The following is a 22,842-nucleotide window of genomic DNA, read 5'->3' as shown; positions in this document are numbered from 1 at the left end:
CATATGAAAGATGCCTAGCATCTTACTGTCGTTCAGGAAAATACAAATTAAAACAACCCATTAGAATGGCCCAAACCCAGACCACCGACAACACCAAATGCCAGCGGGGGAGTGGAGCAACAGGAACTCTCATGCGTTGATGATGCGACTGAAAAAGAGCACCGCTATTTTGGAAGAGAGTTTGGCGGTTTCTTACAGAACAAAACCTATCCTTACCATACTATCCTTCAATTGCACCCTGTGGTATTTATCCAAAGGACTTGACAACTTACGTCCACACAAAAATCTGCACAACAGATATTTATAGAAACTTTGTTCACAGTTGCCAAAACTTGGAAATAACCAAGATTTCCTAACTAGGGGAATGGATAAACAAACTGTGGCCTATCCAGACAATGGAATGTTATTAAGTGCTAAATGGATATGAGCTATCCAGCCATGAAAAAGCATGGAGGAACCTTAAATGAATGTTCTAAGTTAAAGAAGCCAGTTTTGGAAAGGCTACTACTGTATGATTCTAACTGTATGACATTCTGGAAAATGCAAAACTATGAAGACAGTAAAAAATCAGAGGTTGATGGGTTGGGGTTAAGGAGAGGACTTTCAGGGCAATGAATATTCTGTATGTTACTCTACTGGTGGATACGTGCCATTATAGATTTTTCAAAACCCATAGAACGTACAGCACCAAGAGTGAACAGTCATGTAAACTATGGATTTTGGATGGTAATGAGATGTTAGTTGTAACAAATGTATCACTGGTGGCAGCAGAGAAAGGCGCTGAAATCTCTGACTGTAATGGTGAGTTTTCTATTTTTTTTTCTGGCAGTTTTTATCAGTTTTTGCTACACGTATTTTGAAGCTCTGTTACTATCTGTTTAAACTTGTAGGGCTTTAGGGTGCCTGGGTGGCTCAGTTGGTTAACCAGACTCTTGATTTTGGCTCAGCTCATGATTGGTGTGTCAATTTGAGTCCCTCATCAGGCTCTGTGGACAGTGTGGAGCATGCTTGGGATTCTCTCTCTCCCTCTCTCTCTGCCCCTCCCGGTTCTCACTCTCAAAATAAGTAAATAAACTTAAAAAAACCCAAACGCGTAGGGTTTTTGGATCTTCTTGATGAATCAACCCCTTTGGCATTTTGAAATGCCCCTTTATGTCCCAGCTAATGTACTTTGCCCTAGGTACAATTTGTCTGATATTTAACATAGCTTTCTTTTGATTGTTACCATGGTTTATAATTTTTCTATCCTTTCTCTTAACCTATTTGCATCTTCATTTTTGATACATTTCTTGTAGGTCGCAGTTGGATATTGCTTATTTATATCCAGTTTGACAATCTCCATCTTTTAATGGAGTGTTAGAGCATTTACATTAAGTGTGATTATTTATGCAGCTGGTTTTAAACGTACCATATTGCTATTTGCTTTCTATTTGTCATGTTGATTTTTTTTGTCCTCTTTCCTTTAATTCTGTCTTCTTTGTTTTTTGTTCTTTTTGTTTGTTTTAGAGATAGCGTGAGGAGCGGTCAGGGGCAGCGGGTTGGGGAGAGAGAGAGAGAGACTCTAAGAATCTAAGAATCTAAGCAAGCCCCACACTTAGCATGGAGCCCAAAGTGGGGCTTGATCCTACCATGCTGGAATCATGACTTAAGCTGAAATCAAGAATCAGACACTCAACTAACTGAGTCATCCAGGTGCCCTTATTCTGTCTTCTTTGTGATTAATTGTATATTTTTTACAATTTTATTTCATGTCCTTTGTTGGCTTATTAACTATTACTCCTTGTGAATACTTAATGGAGATCCTCTGCAAATCTCTTGAAGTCTTTTTTCTGTATAGCTATCTTTTCTCTATTCCTCTGCCCTGTGAACTCTGATTGCCTTGGCGTTCCCAGCAAAGTTTTCTCAACTCAGAAGGACCTCTACACTCTACCTAGTGTTCCCCCCACTTCTCTGGGGACTGAAAGCTTTCTCCATGCCCTAAACTGAAGTGATCATGAGGCTTACCTCAGTGGTTTCCTATCTCTCAGGGACCACTGTCCTACATTTCCTGACTTCCAATGTCATGAAAGCCATTGTTTCATACAGTTTGTCCAATTTTGTTGTTGTTTCAGGAAGGAGGGTGAATCCTGTATCTGTCACTCCATCTTGCCGGAAATGGAAGTACTTAGGAGGAGTTTTGCACCACTTGTTTCCTCTGCCTGTGATACTCTTCCGTTTGAACTTAACAAGGCCAAATCTTTTTTAATCATTTAGATCTTAGTCAAGTGTTAGCCTCTTAGAGAAGTTCTCCCTGATCCTCAATCCAAAAGAGCCACCCAGACACTATCACACTTTTCTATCCCTCTGTCCCTGATACTCCTTTCTGATATTTTCCCCAGGTGATTTAATTATTAGGTTTTTAAAAAAAATATATCTTTCTTTTTTTTTCCAGATTATAAACTTCAAGAGATTAGGGATGTTGTAGGTCATATTCACACTGATTCCCTATTGCCTGTGGCGGTACTTGACACATGGTAAGCATTTGACATGTATTTATTGAATGAATGAATGAATGAATGAAGTGAATTAATGAATCCTTCTCTTTCTTACATTGCAAACTGTATAATTCCTTCTCCAAATGTGGTCTGTGGGGGGCGCCTGGGTGGCTCAGCTGGTTAAATGTCTGACTCTTGGTTTCGGCTCAGGACATGATCTCATGGTTTGTGGGTTCAAGCCCCACATCGCGGTCTGAGCTGACAGTGTGGAGCTTGCTTGGGGTTCTCTCTCCCTCTCTCTCTGCCCCTCCCCTGCTTGTACACACGCACATAAATAAATAAATAAACTTAAAAAATAATGTGGTCTGTGGACCAGTGCCAGTTCACAAAATTACAAAATCACAAAATCACAAAAATACTGATCCATGATGAAATACATTCAGAAATTGAGAGTAACTTTAGAAATTTTCTACCAACTCAATACAGCAATTTTGTGTTTATTAAATCTAATGAAATTTTGAGTTCTTGTAGCTTGTGTGCCTTTTAAAAATTTTATTTTTCTGGTAATTAATTTGTCTTTTATAGAAGTATCAGTCTGCAATGGATTAGAATTAAAAAGAAAAACTGGCCACTTCAAACTGTAGATAGTTCATTTTTTTGGTTTCTTTTTTAAGTTTATTTACTTATTTTTGAGAGAGAAAGAGAGAGGGGGAGGGAGGAGGCATGCACAGGAACAGAGGAGGGACAGAGAGAGAGAGGGAGAGAGAGATTCCCAAGCAGGCTCCATGCTGCCTGCACAGAGCGTGATGTGGGGCTTGAATCCACTAACCATGAGATCTTGACTTGAGCCAAGATTAACAGTCAGACACTTAGCCAGGCGCCCTCAAACTGTAGATAGTTTGATAACCTCTGGATTATATGCCATGGGGAAAAGAGTATTGAACTTTTAAAGGAATCAAGTTTGGGGGCGCCTGGGTGGCTCAGTCCGTTGAGCATCTGACTTCAGCTCAGGTCATGATCTCACGGTTCGTGAGTTCAAGCCCGAGGTCAGGCTCTGTGCTGACAGCTTGGGGCCTGGAGCCTCTCTGCTCCTCCCCTGCTCACACTCTGTGTCTCTCTCAAAAATAAATAGGGGCGCCTGGGTGGCTCAGTCGGTTAAGCGTCCAACTTCGGCTCAGGTCATGATCTCACGGTCCGTGAGTTCGAGCCCCGCGTCAGGCTCTGTGCTGGCAGCTCAGAGCCTGGAGCCTGCTTCTGATTCTGTGTCTCCCTCTCTCTCTGACCCTCCCCCGTTCATGCTCTGTCTCTCTCTGTCTCAAAAATAAATAAACATTAAAAAAATTTAAAAAAAATAAATAAAGATTAAAAAATTTAAAAAAATAAATAAAGGAATCAAGTTTCAGGAAAGTAATTTATTTTCCACTTAATTCTGGCTCAATATACATTATTTTGAGTTTTTCATATGCACAAGGAGGGTGATGAACCATATCAGGAGTTACTACTTTTCTTTTTTCATACTCTCTTCTTTGGAAGCAAATTTAGCTTCACTTCTTGGAGGAAAGGTATCTATGTGTATTATTTGGAATTCTGTCATAAGGATTTGTCTCCTCTTCTTTATTTATTATTCAATCTTTTATTTATATCAGCAAGGACTCATGAATACGTCTGTTATATTTTCAGTTAGAATTCAATAATATGTTATTTATTTTGTTGTTTAAATTGTTCTGGTCTTGGCAATTGAGTTCTTTTCCGATTGGCTAATATGTCCCTTTGACCCATCTCTATCCTTTTGTTTTTTGAGCACTTCCTTATTGAGCATGCAATTTTAGATTTTATGAATGTATATATCTATATAACCTCCAGTCAGAAATTAGAACTTTTCCATTATTCCAGAAGGTTTCCTGAATTTCCTTCCTGTAAATTTCCACCCACTATATAGGCAACCACTGTTCTGATTTTTATCACTATAGATTAGTTTTCCTTTGATCTTGAACTTCATGTAGATGGAATCATATAGTAGGTACTCTTATGTGTTTCTAAGATGCTTCATGTTGTTTTGTGTGTCAGCGGTTGATTTTTTTTTATTGCTGAATATAAGTACATTGTTTGGATATAAGGTAATGTATTTATCCATTATTTTGTTGATGAATATTTGATTTTTTCAAACTTTTTGCTATTAGAGTTAAGTTGCTATGAATAGTTTTAAGGACATTTATTCTTTTTTCTTTGAGTAATTACTTGGAGTGGAATTAGGAGGGTAGGTGTAGTCAAACATTTCCCATAGTGTTTGTCATATCACGGTTATTCTACATATTCTCCGTATTCAGTGTTGTTAGCCCTGTTGATTTTAGTTATTCTGTTAAAATAAAATTTGTGTTTCTTTGATGAAATATTGAGCACGTTCTCATGTATTTATTAGCTATTTATATATCTTTTTTGTGAAGGGCTTGTTCAAATTTATTTTCTATTTTTTAATTGGATTGTTCTTTTTTTTTCTATTTGTAAGACTTTTTATATATTCAGGCTACAATCTTTCTGTTACGTATATGTATTATGAATATTTTCTCCCAGCCTATAAGTTGCTTTTTTATCTTATGATATCTTGATGAACAACAGTTTTTATTTTTTTATTTCATCTAATTTATCAAATTATTTTATGTTTTTTCCAAGTTTGTGTCACATCTAAGAAATCTTTCCTTACCCTGAGGCTGTAAAGATATTATCCTCTGTTTTCATCCAGAAACAGTATTGTTATAGCTTTTACTTTTGATACATAAGGCATTTCACATTAAGTTTTGTTTGTGGAATGAGTAGAAGTTGATATTTACTTTTTCCCATATGAGTGAGTATACAAATTTCCAGATATGTTTAAGGAAGAAAAAGAAAAGGAAAAGAGAAAACACCTTCCATTTCCCTATTGAATTATTTTGGTTTCTTTGTTGAAAATAAATTGACTGATGTGAGTTTATTTCTGGATTCTCTATTTCATATTAGTGATCTATTTGTCTTTTCTTGTACCAATGCCATATTGTCTGGATTCTCTAGCTTTGTAGTAAGTTTTGAAATTAAGAAGTACTATGAATCCTCCATCTTTCTTTTTCTTTTTTAAAATTATTTTTGCTACTATAGGCATTTTCATTTCTACAAAAAATTTAGAATCAGCTTGTCAATTTCTACAGAAATATCTTGCTGGGATTTTGATTGGGAGTGAATGACCATACCAGCCAATTTGGTGAGAATTGACATCTGAACAATATTAAGTCTTATCCATGAACATAGTATATCTCTCTATTTATTTAGGTCTTCTTTACATCTTCTCTCAGCAAGTCACAGTAGTCTTCAGTTTAAAGACTTTACATGCTTTTGTTAAAATTATCCCAAATTATTCTCTGATGATATTGTAAAGGGAATTGTTTTTCAAATGTTATTTCCCAATTTTTTGCTACTACACAGAAATATAATATAATTTTTATATTAATCTTTTATCCTGTGACCATGGTAAATTCAATGATTACTTTTAAGATTTTTTTTTTTAAAGAGTATTTATTAGGATTTTCTATGAGGATTTCTTAGGATTTTCTAAGCAATGTTATTAGGATTTTCTATGAGGATTTCTTAGGATTTTCTAAGCAATGTTTTGATTTTCCTTAAGATTTTCTTTAGGAAACAGTTTTGTCTTTTCTCTTCTAAACCTCTAAGTCTTTTATTATTTTTTTCTTCTTACCTTATTATACCACCTATCACTACCCACACAAGGATAGACAGAAGTAGCAAGATGAGAAATCCTTTGCTTTGTTCCTAACCATAGGGGAGTATTTAATATTTTACCATAAATATGATGTTAGCTGCAAGTTTTTTTCATAGATGGCATTTTATTAGATGGCGTTCCCTTCTATTACTTGCATACTTGGAGGTCTTTCATTTTTTAATCACAAATGGGTTTTGAATTTTGACAAACACATTTTCTGCATCTATTGAGATGATCATTGGTTTTCTCTCTGTATTTTGAAAATATGGTCATTTATATTGATATTCGAATGTTAAGTCTGGGATCAACTCCCCATAGTTATGATATAATATCATTTCTATATATTGCTGGATTCAACTGCCAATATTTTTTTTATAAACTTTTACATCTATGTCCATGAAAAATGCTGGTCTATAATTTTCTTATAATATCTGTGTCAGGTTGTGCTGTCATCACAAAAAGAATTGAGAACTATTCCCTCCTCTACCTTCTGAAAAGTTTTTTTAAAGTTCCTTGGGGTTTTGGATGCTCATTATGTTTTACTTTTCCAAAAGTTGAAAATTTTATTTATTTATTTATTTATTTATTTATTTATTTATGTATTCATTCATTCATTCATTCATGTATAATGTTTATTTATTTTGAGAGAAAGAGATAGTGTGTGCACGAGGGTGGGGGAGAGGCAGAGAGAGAGAGGGAGAGAGAGAATCCCAAGCAGGCTCCATGCTGTCAGCACAGAGCCTGACCCAGGGCTGGATCTCACAGTTAGTTTGATCATGACCTGAGCCAAAATTAAGAGCCAGATACTTAACCAACTGACTGAGCCACCAGGCATGCTGAGAAAGAAATTTAAAGGTACATACTATCCCCTTTCCTGAAATGTTTATCTACTACATAGTGAAAGTTCATGAGGCAAAAATTTTTTGTGTCATCTGCAGGTCGTGTTTATCCACATATTGTAATTACTAACCTTCTTCTAGAACTATCATAAGTATTGAAATATTATCATAAGTATCATAAGTACTTACTATCATAAGTATTTGAAATATTGGAACAGCAAACCAAAATTAATACTCATTTGTGTACATGTACATGCATGCGTGTGTGTGCGTGCATATATTTGTTTGAGAAAAGATGTAGTATTCTAGCAACTACTTCTCTGAGTGTACAGTGTGAGAGCTGGATTTGAGCAACTTTTCATATTATTTAATAAAATAGAATGTCTACAAATAGTATGTCTAAAAATCTATTCTTATGTTTTGTAATCAGTATGACAGGAATTAAGAATATTGAAGATAATTTACATTCTCAGAGCACAAAAAGCTTTATTCGAGCCAGGTTTTCTAGGCTTCCTTAAAATAAAGCTTTTGCGGGGCGCCTGGGTGGCGCAGTCGGTTAAGCGTCCGACTTCAGCCAGGTCACGATCTCGCGGTCCGTGAGTTCGAGCCCCGCGTCGGGCTCTGGGCTGATGGCTCAGAGCCTGGAGCCTGTTTCCGATTCTGTGTCTCCCTCTCTCTCTGCCCCTCCCCCGTTCATGCTCTGTCTCTCTCTGTCCCAAAAATAAATAAAAAACGTTGAAAAAAATTTAAAAAAAAAAAAAAAAAAAAAAATAAAGCTTTTGCTCAGGGCTGTTGAGGCCAATTGCACTCATTTGAGTTTCATCTCATTTTATTTTATCCAATCTCTTTCTTTCCAGAGTGTAATGAGCTGTGAAGTGGCCAAAATATAATCAGGGAAGACAAAAGAAAAAATGAAGCTGTTGAATTAGACACAGATTGGAAAAATAAAACTCAAAATAGTGGAAAATAATCATTCCTTATATTTTAGCTTCTTTGATATGTAAGAACTATAGTCAGATTCTAGGATTTATAATTCACTCAGGAATTTTTGTTTTCATTTTACTTTGCTATTGCGTCTGGTCACAATATATGAATAGAAATAAGAAAACAGATATGTGGATTAAAATCCAAAACAACAGAATGAAATTCAGACAAGATCAGTTTATCCTAAATTAGTGTTCTAAGAATACTCTCATAATTTAGCTATGCTTTATATCTTTGGGAAAATGTATGAATTTAAAATATGATGCACTTTGTTAAGCAGACAGGGGAAGAATTTGAGCAGATGTTTGCGTTGTGGTTTAAAATTTGGGGGACTTAGAAATGATTACCTCTTGAAAGCCAAGAATTTTCTTTCCTTCTTCCTCTTCCCCTCCTCCTCCTCCTCCCTCTCCTCCTCCTCCTGCCCCTTCTCCTCCTCTCGCTCCTCCTCCTTCCCCTCCTCCTCTTGTTTGTTTTGTTCTTCTTCCTTTTGTTTTGTATTTGGAAAGACCATGTTTGAGGTTGTACACTGGAAACATGAAACAGACTTCAAGCATTTTTATATCAGCAGGAACTTTATTCGAATGTAATCTTGCTAAACTTGGAGTACCATAGCCAAAGCCAATTGTTGCTTTTGGTGTTTGTTTTGTTTTTTTTTTTTTTAATCTAAATAGATTATTTTCCCCTTCATATCTCCATTTAATTTTGTGCTTTTCACATACTGATAAAAATAAGACACGACCCATATGGTTAGGCTTGGAAAGTAATGATTGATACCAAGAGAGGATCCTGAAGCCAGAGGAAGGGAATCGAGAAGGAAACAGTGCCTGAGAAGGGCCATTTTATCTTGTTTTCTTTACATAGAAATGTCTCAAGATGAGAGTAGAAACAATGTTTTGGACAACTGTATTAAAAAAATGTTTAGTGGGCACATTTTCCAGTCATGTTCTGATGAGAAACAGATGTAGATGCTGTTAAATCATGTCAAATATGAACCGCCTGTGTACCCTGTGAATATGTGTAAATATTTAACTAGAAAAACAGTCACATGAGAACGGCTCTGGAGTAATCTTGGAAGCAGGAAGCCACAAATTATAGGTCTGAAATTTACCATGCATGGCTTATGAGTTCAGATAAGTAAAACCAAATGAAGAGACTCTGAAAGTTTTATAAATAGTTCATGTTTTTTGGTAAGGGGAGGGAAAAGAAAGGATTAGGGAGAATTTTTAATGTACTTCAAGTACAATCAGTACAATTAATTATAACCAGAGCAGTAAGAATCATATGATAGGAATTCAGTTATGCATTTGAATCTATATTCATGATCGATGAATTCATAGAATTATGAATCTAGAGTCTTAATCTGCATTTATATTACTTACCAACTACATAGGAACAATTACTGTGAAATCATAGCTTATTCTAATTAGGTTCTCAAGTCAGCACGTAAGGTAAAAATCATATGTATTCAGACTTACCCTGACCGTCTTTCTGGAAGGCATCCTGTTGGAGACAGAAATACCTAGTTCTATTAACACATCTAGTGTTGTGACTGAGCCCGGTATCCTTGCAGGTTTTGGATGATGAGGATAGCTTTGGTTTATGGGCCAAATGTGGAGGGCTAACTATTTACATCAGGAGCATGTTTCATGGAAAATACGTATCTTTAAAACTAGAAGCACACTGTGATTCTAGTCAGATGGAAACATGCCTTCTGTCTCAGTCTCATCCACAGCCTGGAGCTTATACTCCTCAAGGGGAGAAAGTGAAATGAATTTGCTCTATTTTATTGCTTTATTTGTTTTCACGTTTAATTTTCACTTCATCAAAATAATATTGTCTAATTACCTTCTGTGCTTTAAATTATTTTATTGGAGTGTAGTCTCCATATAGGGAAATGCACAACTAGTAAGTGTTATAGTTAGTTCTTGGAGTTATTTTTTTTTTAATTTATTCATTTATTATTTGTGAGAGAGATATAGAGAGAGAGAGAGCACAAGAGGGGTAGGAGCAGAGAGAGAGAAGGAGACACAGAATCCGAAGCAGGCTCCAGGCTCTGAGCTGTCAGCACATAGTCCAACACAGGACTCGAACTCACGAACAGTGAGATCATGACCTGAGCTAAAGTCGGACGCTTAACCGACTAAGCCACCCAGGCGCCCCTGTAGTTCTAGAAGTTTTAACAAATGCACATATCCATGTAACTCACACCGTTACCAAGATATGGAATATTTCTCTTCTTGCTCGATTACAGTAAATCCCACCTCTCTTGTCTCTCCAGCCACATTGTTCTAATTAGTTTTGTCTGTTCCAGAACTTCATATCTATCAATGGCATCACCTGCATGTACTCATGGATCTGGCTTCTTTTGTTCAGCATAATGTGTGTGAGATTAATTGATTAATTTATGCTGTTGCATGTGTCAGTAATAGTTCATTTCTGTTTCTTGCTGCCTATCGTATCATATAAAAATATTGCAATTTGTTTACTTCTTTTCCTGTTTTTGGACATTGGGGTTGTTTCCAGCTGGAGACTTTATTATAAATAAAGTCACTGTGAATGTTCATATACCAATCTTGGTGCAGATGTATGCTTTCCTTTCTCTTGAGTAAATACTAAAGAGTAGAGTTGGTGGTCATAAGATTCTGTTGTGCTTAGCTTTATGACGAAACTGCCAAATATTTTAAAAGAATGTTGTAGCTTTTTACACACTCATCAGTAACGTCTGAGAGTTCTGGTTGTTTCCCATCTTGCCAAGGTCTTTCAGTTGTCATTAGCTGTCTTATAGCTTGTTTCTCTTCCAGGTTTGAGGCGTTTTCCTAATGATTCAGTAAGTTGAGCACTAGTCCATGTGCTTCTTGGCCATTTGTAGATCTTTTGTAGATCAAGCCATTGCGCAGTTTTAATTGGTCTATATGTCATTGTATTAATGAGTTGGAAAAATTCTTCATATATTCTTGATATGGGTCCTTTGCCTGATAGATATTTTGTGAATACTTTCTCTCATCCGTAGCTTGCTTATTTTATTAATGTCAACTTTAATGAGCAGACATTTTAAATATTTTCTTTTATACTTTCTGCATCCTGGATAAGAAATCTTGGCCTACCTCAAGATTTTGAAAATACTTCTTTGTATTTTCTTCTGCAAACTTTATAGTGCTAACATTTATATTTAGGTCTATGAGGTACGAACCAAAGTTAATTTTTTTATAAAGATATCCACTTGTGAAGACTGGTTCCGGAAGATGGCGGCGTAGGAGGACGCTGGGCTCACCGCGCGTCCTGCCGATTACTTAGATTCCACCTACACCTGCCTAAAGAACCCAGAAAACCGCCAGAGGATTAGCAGAACGGAGTCTCCAGAGCCAAGCGCAGACGAGAGGCCCACGGAAGAGGGTAGGAAGGGCTGCGAGGCGGTGTGCGCTCCACGGACTGGCGGGAGGGAGCCGGGGCTGAGGGGCGGCCCGCCAGCCAAGCAGAGCCCCCAGTCTGGCTGGCAAAAGCAGAGGGGCCGGACGGACTGTGTTCCGACAGCAAGCGCGACTTAGCGTCTGGGAGGTCAGAAGTTAACAGCTCTGCTCGGAAAGCGGGAAGGCTGGAGGACAAAGGGAGGGAGAGCTGCTGAGCCCCCGGACGACAGAGCTCAGTTTGGAGGGGAACAAAGGCGATCGCCAGCGCCATCTCCCCCGCCCATCCCCCAGCCAAAATCCCAAAGGGAACCAGTTCCTGCCAGGGAACTTGCTCGCTCCGCGCAAATACCCAACGCTGTGCTTCTGCGGAGCCAAACCTCTGGCAGCGGATCTGACCCCCTCCCGCTGCCACAGGGCCCCTCCTGAAGTGGATCACCTAAGGAGAAGCGAGCTAAGCCTGCCCCTCCTGCCCCCGTGCACCTTGCCTACCCACCCCAGCTAATACGCCAGATCCCCAGCAACACAAGCCTGGCAGTGTGCAAGTAGCCCAGACGGGCCACACCACCCCACAGTGAGAGGGGAAGAGAAGGCACACACCAGTCTGACTGTGGCCCCAGCGGTGGGCTGGGGGCAGACATCAGGTCTGACTGCGGCCCCGCCCACCAACTCCAGTTATACACCACAGCACAGGGGAAGTGCCCTGCAGGTCCTCACCACTCCAGGGACTATCCAAAATGACCAAATGGAAGAATTCCCCTCAGAAGAATCTCCAGGAAATAACAACAGCTAATGAACTGATCAAAAAGGATTTAAATAATATAACAGAAAGTGAATTTAGAATAATAGTCATAAAATTAATCGCTGGGCTTGAAAACAGTATACAGGACAGCAGAGAATCTCTTGCCACAGAGATCAAGGGACTAAGGAACAGTCACAAGGAGCTGAAAAACGCTTTAAACGAAATGCAAAACAAAATGGAAACCACGACGGCTCGTCTTGAAGAGGCAGAGGAGAGAATAGGTGAACTAGAAGATAAAGTTATGGAGAAAGAGGAAGCTGAAAGAAAGAGAGATAAAAAAATTCAGGAGTATGAGGGGAAAATTAGAGAACTAAGTGATACACTAAAAAGAAATAATATACGCATAATTGGTATCCCAGAGGAGGAAGAGAGAGGGAAAGGTGCTGAAGGGGTACTTGAAGAAATTATAGCTGAGAACTTCCCTGAACTGGGGAAGGAAAAAGGCATTGAAATCCAAGAGGCACAGAGAATTCCCTTCAGACGTAACTTGAATCGATCTTCTGCACGACATATCATAGTGAAACTGGCAAAATACAAGGATAAAGAGAAAATTCTGAAAGCAGCAAGGGATAAACGTGCCCTCACATATAAAGGGAGACCTATAAGACTCGTGACTGATCTCTCCTTTGAAACTTGGCAGGCCAGAAAGGCTTGGCACGATATCTTCAGTGTGCTAAACAGAAAAAATATGCAGCCGAGAATCCTTTATCCAGCAAGTCTGTCATTTAGAATAGAAGGAGAGATAAAGGTCTTCCCAAACAAACAAAAACTGAAGGAATTTGTCACCACGAAACCAGCCCTACAAGAGATCCTAAGGGGGATCCTGTGAGACAAAGTACCAGAGACATCACTACAAGCATAAAACATACAGACATCACAATGACTCTAAACCCGTATCTTTCTATAATAACACTGAATGTAAATGGATTAAATGCGCCAACCAAAAGACATAGGGTATCAGAATGGATAAAAAAGCAAGACCCATCTATTTGCTGTCTACAAGAGACTCATTTTAGATCTGAGGACACCTTTAGATTGAGAGTGAGGGGATGGAGAACTATTTATCATGCTACTGGAAGCCAAAAGAAAGCTGGAGTAGCCATACTTATATCAGACAAACTAGACTTTAAATTAAAGGCTGTAACAAGAGATGAAGAAGGGCATTATATAATAATCACAGGGTCTATCCACCAGGAAGAGCTAACAATTATAAATGTCTATGCGCCGAATACCGGAGCCCCCAGATACATAAAACAATTACTCATAAACATAAGCAACCTTATTGATAAGAATGTGGTCATTGCAGGGGACTTTAACACCCCACTTACAGAAATGGATAGATCATCTAGACACACGCTCAATAAAGAAACAAGGGCCCTGAATGATACATTGGATCAGATGGACTTGACAGATATATTTAGAACTCTGCATCCCAAAGCAACAGAATATACTTTCTTCTCGAGTGCACATGGAACATTCTCCAAGATAGATCATATACTGGGTCACAAAACAGCCCTTCATAAGTTTACAAGAATTGAAATTATACCATGCATACTTTCAGACCACAATGCTATGAAGCTTGAAATCAACCACAGGAAAAAGTCTGGAAAACCTCCAAAAGCATGGAGGTTAAAGAACACCCTACTAACGAATGAGTGGGTCAACCAGGCAATTAGAGAAGAAATTAAAATATACATGGAAACAAACGAAAATGAAAATACAACAATCCAAACGCTTTGGGATGCAGCGAAGGCAGTCCTGAGAGGAAAATACATTGCAATCCAGGCCTATCTCAAGAAACAAGAAAAATCCCAAATACAAAATCTAACAGCACACCTAAAGGAAATAGAAGCAGAACAGCAAAGGCAGCCTAAACCCAGCAGAAGAAGAGAAATAATAAAGATCAGAGCAGAAATAAACAATATAGAATCTAAAAAAACTGTAGAGCAGATCAACGAAACCAAGAGTTGGTTTTTTGAAAAAATAAACAAAATTGACAAACCTCTAGCCAGGCTTCTCAAAAAGAAAAGGGAGATGACCCAAATAGATAAAATCATGAATGAAAATGGAATTATTACAACCAATCCCTCAGAGATACAAACAATTATCAGGGAATACTATGAAAAATTATATGCCAACAAATTGGACAACCTGGAAGAAATGGACAAATTCCTAAACACCCACACTCTTCCAAAACTCAATCAGGAGGAAATAGAAAGCTTGAACAGACCCATAACCAGCGAAGAAATTGAATCGGTTATCAAAAATCTCCCAACAAATAAGAGTCCAGGACCAGATGGCTTCCCAGGGGAGTTCTACCAGACGTTTAAAGCAGAGATACTACCTATCCTTCTCAAGCTGTTCCAAGAAATAGAAAGGGAAGGAAAACTTCCAGACTCATTCTATGAAGCCAGTATTACTTTGATTCCTAAACCAGACAGAGACCCAGTAAAAAAAGAGAACTACAGGCCAATATCTCTGATGAATATGGATGCAAAAATTCTCAATAAGATACTAGCAAATCGAATTCAACAGCATATAAAAAGAATTATTCACCATGATCAAGTGGGATTCATTCCTGGGATGCAGGGCTGGTTCAACATTCGCAAATCGATCAACGTGATACATCACATTAACAAAAAAAAAGAGAAGAACCATATGATCCTGTCAATCGATGCAGAAAAAGCCTTTGACAAAATCCAGCACCCTTTCTTAATAAAAACCCTTGAGAAAGTCGGGATAGAAGGAACATACTTAAAGATCATAAAAGCCATTTATGAAAAGCCCACAGCTAACATCATCCTCAACGGGGAAAAACTGAGAGCTTTTTCCCTGAGATCAGGAACACGACAGGGATGCCCACTCTCACCGCTGTTGTTTAATATAGTGCTGGAAGTTCTAGCATCAGCAATCAGACAACAAAAGGAAATCAAAGGCATCAAAATTGGCAAAGATGAAGTCAAGCTTTCGCTTTTTGCAGATGACATGATATTATACATGGAAAATCCGATAGATTCCACCAAAAGTCTCCTAGAACTGATACATGAATTCAGCAAAGTTGCAGGATACAAAATCAATGTGCAGAAATCAGTTGCATTCTTATACACTAACAATGAAGCAACAGAAAGACAAATGAAGAAACTGATCCCATTCACAATTGCACCAAGAAGCATAAAATACCTAGGAATAAATCTAACCAAAGATGTAAAAGATCTGTATGCTGAAAACTATAGAAAGCTTATGCAGGTAATTGAAGAAGATATAAAGAAATGGAAAGACATTCCCTGCTCATGGATTGGAAGAATAAATATTGTCAAAATGTCAATACTACCCAAAGCTATCTACACATTCAATGCAATCCCAATCAAAATTGCACCAGCATTCTTCTCGAAACTAGAACAAGCAATCCTAAAATTCATATGGAACCACAAAAGGCCCCGAATAGCCAAAGTAATTTTGAAGAAGAAGACCAAAGCAGGAGGCATCACAATCCCAGACTTTAGCCTCTACTACAAAGCTGTCATCATCAAGTCAGCATGGTATTGGCATAAAAACAGACACATAGACCAATGGAATAGAATAGAAACCCCAGAACTAGACCCACAAACGTATGGCCAACTCATCTTTGACAAAGCAGGAAAGAACATCCAGTGGAAAAAAGACAGTCTCTTTAACAAATGGTGCTGGGAGAACTGGACAGCAACATGCAGAAGGTTGAAACTAGACCACTTTCTCACACCATTCACAAAAATAAACTCAAAATGGATAAAGGACCTGAATGTGAGACAGGAAACCATCAAAACCTTAGAGGAGAAAGCAGGAAAAGACCTCTCTGACCTCAGCCGTAGCAATCTCTTACTCGGCACATCCCCAAAGGCAAGGGAATTAAAAGCAAAAGTGAATTACTGGGACCTTATGAAGATAAAAAGCTTCTGCACAGCAAAGGAAACAACCAACAAAACTAAAAGGCAACCAACGGAATGGGAAAAGATATTTGCAAATGACATATCGGACAAAGGGCTAGTATCCAAAATCTATAAAGAGCTCATCAAACTCCACACCCGAAAAACAAATAACCCAGTGAAGAAATGGGCAGAAAACATGAATAGACACTTCTCTAAAGAAGACATCCGGATGGCCAACAGGCACATGAAAAGATGTTCAACGTCGCTCCTTATCAGGGAAATACAAGTCAAAACCACACTCAGATACCACCTCACGCCAGTCAGAGTGGCCAAAATGAAGAAATCAGGAGACTATAGATGCTGGAGAGGATGTGGAGAAACAGGAACCCTCTTGCACTGTTGGTGGGAATGCAAATTGGTGCAGCCGCTCTGGAAAGCAGTGTGGAGGTTCCTCAGAAAATTAAAAATAGACCTACCCTATGACCCAGCAATAGCACTGCTAGGAATTTATCCAAGGGATACAGGAGTGCTGATGCATAGGGGCACTTGTACCCCAATGTTTCTAGCAGCACTCTCAACAATAGCCAAATTATGGAAAGAGCCTAAATGTCCATCAACTGATGAATGGATAAAGAAATTGTGGTTTATATACACAATGGAATACTACGTGGCAATGAGAAAAAATGAAATATGGCCTTTTGTAGCAACATGGATGGAACTGGAGAGTGTGATGCTAAGTGAAATAAGCCATACAGAGAAAGACAGATACCATATGGTTTCACTCTTATGTGGATCCTGAGAAATGTAACAGAAACCCATGGGGGAGGGGAAGGAAAAAAAAAAAAAGAGGTTAGAGTGGGAGAGAGCCAAAGCATAAGAGACTGTTAAAAACTGAGAACAAACTGAGGGTTGATGGGGGGTGGGAGGGAGGGGAGGGTGGGTGATGGGTATTGAGGAGGGCACCTTTTGGGATGAGCACTGGGTGTTGTATGGAAACCAATTTGACAGTAAATTTCATATATTAAAAAAAAATAATAAAATAAAATAAAAAAAATGAGCTAACTTAAAAAAAAAAAAAAGATATCCACTTGTTCCGGGAGTATTAATGAAATGGCTTTTCTTTCTGCATTGATTTGCTCTGGGGCTTTTGTTGACAATTGACTGACTACAAAAGTGTCTCTATTTCTCAGCCCCCTTTTCTGTCCCATGGTCAATGTGTATATCCTTATACCAGGACCATGCTCTCTCAATTGCCATAGCTTTTTTATAGATCTCTTTTAGTTTTTCTTAGCCATGTTTTGAATATTTACTTATTTTTAAGAGAGAGGGAGAGAGAGTGTGGGGAAAGGGTTAAGAGGGAGGGGGACACAGAATCTGAAGTAGGCTCGAGCTGTCAGCACAGAGACCAATGCGGGATTTGAACCCATAAACTGTGAGATCATGACCTGAGCCGAAGTCAGACTCTTAACCTACTGAGCCACCCAGGTGCCCCATTCTTAGCCACGTTTTGTAGTTTTTAGTGTAGAAGAGTTAGATATGTTTTGCTATATTTATCTTTTTTTTTTCTGCTTTTTGGTGCTTTATGAAGAGTATTATTTTTTAAATATAATTTTCCATTTTTCATTACTGTTACATAGAAATACTATTGTTTTTGTATGTTGGCTATGTTTCCTGAGGCCTTGCTAATTCAATTAGCTATAGAAGAGTTGTCTTGTAGATTTCTTTGGATTTTTCTGTGTATACAACCATGCTGTTTGTGAATGGAGGCAGTTTTATTTCTTTTTATTTCTTCTTTTTTAAGATTTATACTTTCTGTTTATGCTTCCTGCATTATTATACTGACTAAACCTACCAGAACAATTCTGAATAGAAATGGTAAGAGTGAATATCCTGGTGTTGTTCTTGATCTTAATTGGTAAGTGGTCAGCCTTTCACCATTAAGTATGGTATTAACTGTAGCTTTTTATGTATGTCATTTTTCATATTGAAGAAATTCTTCTATTATTAATTTGCTGACAGTATTTTATTGTGAAGGAGTGCTGAATTTTGTCAAATGTTTTTTATGAATTGACTAAGTGGTATGATTCTTCACTTTTGTCAGTGTGCAGAATTATATTGATTGGTTTTTAAAAGTGAAAACAAACTAGTATTCCTGGGATATATTTTGTGTTTTACATACAGCAGAAATTTTAAAGGCATTTTGTGTTTGTGTGCATGTAGGATGCTTGTTTGTAATATTCTTTGGGGCACCTGTGTGGCTCAGTCGGTTGAGCGTCTGACTTTGGCTCAGGTTATGATCTCATGGTTTGTGGGTTCGAGCCCTGCATCAGGCTCTGTGCTGACAGCTCAGAGCCTGGAGCCTGCTTTAGATTCTGTGTCTTCCTCCCTCTGCCCTTACATGTGGTATACTATACACACAAAATATTATCTTATCTTTTTGTTAATATTACATTACTGTACCACATATGCATCTCTTAAATGAAATGCTACCTTCTGACATTTCCAAGTTGTGGCAATATCATTCATTTACTTATTTGACATACTTAATTGGAAAACAGTATATTTAGCTCCAGGGTTATAAAAAAAATAAATCACATATGGTCTACTTTTTATTAGATCTTCCTTATAATTATGAGTAGACACATTATTAAATTCAAAGTTCATTCTGAAATATCAAATGTATCTCCAATATGGTTTTGTATTAATATTTAAATGTATCCTAGTTTTTGAAATTGGTGACTCATGTATGGAGGAATTTATAGTAATTATCCACCAACAGATTATTGTACCCCCTCATAGTTCTCCCCTCTCTTGATCTTGTTGGCGAGTAGAATTCGTCCTAGCTATATGGTTAGAAGATATATATTTGATTATATACATACATGTCTTCTGAAAATATTCGGGGTCATCCTTACTCTTTCAAAAAGATGATAAAGTAGAATTTTATTTGAAAGCCAATAAACATATCACTTTTGACATGTAAGCCACCCTCATTTTATTTATTTATTTAATTTTATTTTTTAATATAATTTATTGTCAAATTGGTTTCCATACAACATCCACTGCTCATCCCAACAAGTGCCCTCCTCAGTGCCCATCACCCACTTCCCCCTCTCCCCCAACCTCCCATCAACCCTCAGTTTGTTCTCAGTATTTAAGAGTCTCTTATGGTTTGCCTCCCTCCCTCTCTGTAAATTTTTTCCTCTTCCCCTCCCCCATGGTCTTCTGTTAAGTTTCTCAAGATCCACATATGAGTGAAAACATATGATATCGGTCTTTCTCTGACTGACTTATTTCACTTAGCATAATACCCTCCAGTTCCATCCACGTTGCTGCAAATGGCCAGATTCCATTCTTTCTCATTGCCAAGTAGTATTCCATTGTATACATAAACCACATCTTCTTTATCCATTCATCAGTTGATGGACATTTAGGCTCTTTCCATAATTTGGCTATTGTTGAAAGTGCCGCTATAAACATTGGGGTACAAGTGCCCCTATGCATCAGCACTCCTGAATCCCTTGGGTAAATTCCCAGCAGTGCTATTACTGGGTCATAGGGTAGTTCTATTTTTAATTTTTTGAGGAACGTCCACACTGTTTTCCAGAGCGGCTGCACCAGTTTGCATTCCCACCAGCAGTGCGAGAGGGTTCCCCTTTCTCCACATCCTCTCCGGCGTCTATAGTCTCCTGATTTGTTCATTTTGGCCACTCTGACCGGCATGAGGTGGTATCTGAGTGTGGTTTTGATTTGTGTTTCCCTGATGAGGAGTGACATTGAGCATCTTTTCACGTATCTGTTGGCCATCTGGATGTCTTCTTTGGAAAAGTGTCTATTCATGTCTTCTGCTCATTTCTTCACTGGATTGTTTTTCTACCCTCATTTTAATAAAATAAAAATTATTTTGAAATAAAGTGTAGCAGGGCACCTGGCTGGTGCAGTCAATAGAGCATGTGACTCTTGATCTCAGGGTTGTGAGTTTGACCCCACATTGGGTATAGAGATTACTTTTTAAAAAATGAATAAAATGTAGCTTCGTAAAGAAAAAAATTATTTTGTTAGAGATTATGCACGAATTTTCACAGAGGGTGAGTTGGGGGAAGAGAGGATTGTGTTTGTACCCAAGTGTCTGAAATGCAAATATATACTTACAAAATTATTTTTCTTCCTCTAGAGACACCTTTGTGTCACTTAACAATCTGTTGTTTTACTTGACTGAGGTCACAATTCTTGTCCAAATGTGGAGGCATCTGAAAAAGAAGGAAGGGACCTGCCAAAGAGCCAATGGGTGGTGCTTCCCTTGAAGCAGGAGAGTCCAACATCGGGGCAACCCAACCAGTATTTTACTGAGTGCTACCTGAAGTGCGAGTTAAGAATTTACACACTTAATCTTGATTCCATGTTTCTGTGTCTTGATTTTCTTTACCTTCCCAACAAATATTTATGTTAAAGACTTTAGCTTGACTCTGTGTTCCCTATCTGAAGACAGACATTCCATGGCTACATACAGAGGCCCTGGTGGGCCTGGATTATTAGCTCCTGAGCTTGGTGTAGATCCACAGCACTGAGAGAGAAAATACGAGACTTAGGACACTGTCACCATCAGTGTGCTGGATACCAGCCATTGCCATCTGCAATCCTTGCCACAAAGAAGATTAACTTAAGCCTCTGACCCTTTTTCTTCACTCTGCCTTATGCCTTATTTTATAACCATGTTTGAAGTAAAGATCTTCCCACTGATCTCTGCACTAGGGATCTGGGCTACTTATAATTCATCTTATTCATGTTAACCAAAAGCTATTATTAGAGAAATCCCTTGGCTTTGTGGTATTTAAAAGATCTCCAACTTTCTGGTACTTTATACTTTTTGTGGGCCCTCTCTCTCCCTATGTAAATGTCATACACACATGAATGATTTGTCCTGTGTCCCACAGAGGTGCCCTACAAATATTTGTTGAGCACAAAGACAATTGAGTGCTTAGGGTACAAGGGCAAGCACAAACATTCACTCCACCTGTTCTCTGGAGGCTTTCAGTCCGATGTGGAGACAGATGCTAATGAAATAATTGTGCTAATATAGGTAGAATTACAAAGTAGATGGGGTCTTGAAGGAAAAGGAACCCACTTGTATGAGAGTTTATCCCTGAGACTGTTAGAGAGAAAAGGTATATTCAAGGACTTCTTTCATGGTCCTGATCTTATCTCAGTTTGTGTTTTACAAAACTGAGAACTTTTCAGAATGTTGTATTTTTCATGTCAAGACGTGAGATCAGCTAGTGAGATGACCCGTGTGTGTGGAGAATTCGGTTAGAGCCACAACAATCAATGCATTTCTGAGTGTTCTTTTACTGTGGGGAGGGGTCAAAGAATTCTTAGGATCCTAGGAAAGAAACATGAGAGAAAGAAGAGGTTTAAGAAAGCGAGATATGGAAATGTTTTCCAGGTAGATAGTTTTGATCTTTAATTGGTTTGTCCTTAGTATCTTAGTTGGTAATATGCAGATATGTATATTTGTATATTCCTTCATTTCTACTGTTTGGATCAAACTTACATATATACTACATCTCATTCACCTTTCCAGTCTGCTGGACATTCTTTTGGAAGATCTGTTGGGCACAGGGTCATAATGCCTGATTTAATTTTTCTGCCGTCATCACCTTAAGCAGGTTCCCTTGACTCTGCTCAGTTTCTGCATCTATATGTTTTTATGATAAAAATAAAATCAGGTCAACTAGAAAGAGAACTCAAGTGTAAGTGACATGATTATAAGCCACGGAGTGAGGTAAGCTTCCTTCTTAAAGTCAGAGGAAATGTCAGGGTGACATGGCAGAGGCCCATCTGTGGAGCAGAGTCAGAAACAGGAACAGAAGACGGAGTTTCAGCTCCTTAGGGCTTTCTGCCTCTTTTATATGTGCGTGGGTCCAGTTACACATCATTTTGGAATGTATTTGCTTAAATAATAATTCAGAAAAGCCTTATTAATTGGAACAAAGATAGGGCTAACAAGTACTAGAGTGAACTAAAAATATCTCTGCTTAACTGATACAATAGTATAGACAAATAACAAAGGAAAACGTTTCAAGTGTTCACTAGAATTGACTTCTCAAGCCCCTTAAAGCATCTTGGAAGCCTAATTTATGTAGCATTAATCAGAAATACTTTCCATCTATTTCTTAGGTTCTCTAAGACATATGTGTAGCATTGATTTGTTGTCATAAAGTAAATAAAAATATAACTTAAAAATACTTTAGATATAATTTTTCACAATGTAGTTGAATAATAAGTTATTTTTTATATTTACAAGTTAATACAGTAATTCATTTATTGATAATGTGAAAATAGAGAATATAAGTAGATATTAGACTGGAGGACAGAGGAGATGGGTAGTGCCATTCATCAAGGTGAGAATGGAGAGCACATTTTTAAAAGAAAGATGATAAGTTCGGGGTACCTGGGTCCAGCTTTGGCTCAGGTCATGACTTTGCACTCATGGGTTCAAGCCTCACATCAGGCTCTGTGCTGACAGCTCGGAGCCTGGAGTCTGCTTTGGATTCTGGGTCTCCCTCTCTCTCTGCTGCTCCTCTGATTGTACTGTGTCTTTCCTTGTCTCTCAAAAAATAAAATAAAACGTTAAAAATGAAAAAAAAACCAAAGATGGTAAATTCCTTGTTTTGCGCATTTAGGAA

The 22,842-nt window shown here is 38.1% G+C and overlaps 1 protein-coding gene across 9 annotated transcripts in view; it reads left to right on the top strand.

The window, feature by feature from the left end:
* The window catches only part of IPCEF1 (interaction protein for cytohesin exchange factors 1), a 185,324-nt gene that overhangs the window by 16,300 nt on the left and 146,182 nt on the right, over positions 1-22,842 (top strand). For all 9 annotated transcript variants that reach the window (XM_015544308.2, XM_042987362.1, XM_042987368.1 and 6 more), the window contains exon 2: positions 2,432-2,513. The gene's annotated coding sequence lies outside the window, so the exon portion shown is untranslated. The remainder of the gene's footprint in view (positions 1-2,431; positions 2,514-22,842) is intronic.

This window comes from Panthera tigris, chromosome B2, assembly GCF_018350195.1.
Source record: "Panthera tigris isolate Pti1 chromosome B2, P.tigris_Pti1_mat1.1, whole genome shotgun sequence".
NCBI classification, from domain to species: Eukaryota; Metazoa; Chordata; class Mammalia; order Carnivora; family Felidae; genus Panthera; species Panthera tigris.
This window is presented reverse-complemented; position numbering and strand designations above follow the sequence as displayed.